Genomic DNA, 1,678 nt, shown 5'->3' on the forward strand with positions numbered 1-1,678 from the left:
TTGGGACTGAAGTTTATGTTGAGAACCACTGAATCTTTCAGACCCTGTACTCAATTTTTTCACCGCGATTTTCTTTGTATATTTCTGCATTTCACCTAACCCAAATCCCATCACTCTATATGAAAATTTGTTAGCCATACCTCTAAGATATATCACTACATGGATGTTATTTGTCCATGATAATACATGAAATTCAAGTGGGAATGGGTCATGCAGGAGAGTTGAGGTATCCATCTTATCCTGAGAGTAATGGTACATGGAGCTTCTCGGGGATTGGAGCATTTCAGTGTTATGACAAGGTATAGATTTTTTTTTTAAATTAATTTCTAAAGAGCATAATTGCATCTTAACTTTTTTATATATCTACATGTGTATAGTTTCTATATACGCTTTTAACATTGTTGGGGTCAATGTCCATTATTAACTAATTTGAATATCCTTGTATTGCAGGATATGGTCTCTAATGTTAAAGTTGTAGCTGAAGCTACCGGAAAAATGGAATGGGGTAATGGGGGCCCAAGTGATGCAAGCCACCACAATAATTGGCCTGAGGACACACCATTTTTCAGAAGAGATGGTGGTTGGAATACTCCTTATGGTGAGGTTTTTCTTGAGTGGTATTCTGTTATGATTCTTGATCATGGAGAGAGAATCTTAACAACAACTAAAGTCATTTTTCGTGGCACTGGTTCAAGATTTCTGGAAAAGTGGCTGGAATACATTGGCATTATGGAACCAGATCCCATGCTTCTGAGCTCATTGCTAGATATTATAATACTCGATTCAAAGATGGGTATTAGCCTTTACATCAAAAAATGTTGACATTTGGGCTTAGGAATCCTTCACCATGGATTTTGTTATTCAATGGAAACATGATTGCATATTTGTGGCAATATGAAAATTTTCCAGGATCAAAGTCTTAACTTTTCATAACATTCAACAAAACTATTGTTGCATCCAAAACTACAATACTTTTCTTCCAATGTGTTTGGAGCCATTTTAGATTACCATTGACCATAATTTTTTATTATGAATCAAGATTACAGGACACTCTCCTTTTGACCTATGTTTTGGCTTTTTTTGTTTTGCTCCTTATGACATTCAAGTTGTTCTCCCAGTTCAAACCACATCCCACCATCAGAATGAGCTAGACAAAGATTTCCTTTTTTCATGCAGAACTTGGCCACGGTACATAACATGGTTCATGAATTCGTCAGTGGACACATGCTAAATATAATACACTTTATAATTAGAATTGAGTTTCTCCACCATTTTATGTTTGTGACTGAGTTTGGTTGCATTTGAATAAGCACCAATATAAAAAATGAGTAGCATGAGCAAAACGATATATTTTTGTTCAAAAACTTAGTAGCATGATTGCTACCCACTAGTGTCCCCAATGGAGATGAGATCCTTGCAGATGCGAGAAAATACTTGAGATGGAATCCTCACAATGGCATGCTACTCTGACTTTGGAATGCCCAGATGCCGCTGTCAATGTCCATTAACTTCATTTCGAAGTCCAAAATCTAGTCCCAGTATGAACCAACAGAAAGACAAAACCCATCAATTATAAAACCTAAAAGGAAAATGAAAGATTGAATGATTGAAAAAGAAATGACACACTAGGTATATTAAACTTACTAGGTATATTAAACTTACTAGGGCTTTAAAACAT

General features: G+C 35.6%; 1 pseudogene; it reads left to right on the forward strand.

Moving 5' to 3' along the window:
- The first annotated feature begins 203 nt into the window (after positions 1-203).
- Positions 204-800, forward strand: LOC149241560 (beta-amylase 2, chloroplastic pseudogene; annotated as a pseudogene).
- Positions 801-1,678: the final 878 nt, after the last annotated feature.

Source organism: Pinus tabuliformis, chromosome 8 (genome assembly GCF_031772625.1).
Source record: "Pinus tabuliformis cultivar Carrire ecotype Pingquan chromosome 8, CPIR1, whole genome shotgun sequence".
In the NCBI taxonomy this organism is placed as follows: Eukaryota; Viridiplantae; Streptophyta; class Pinopsida; order Pinales; family Pinaceae; genus Pinus; species Pinus tabuliformis.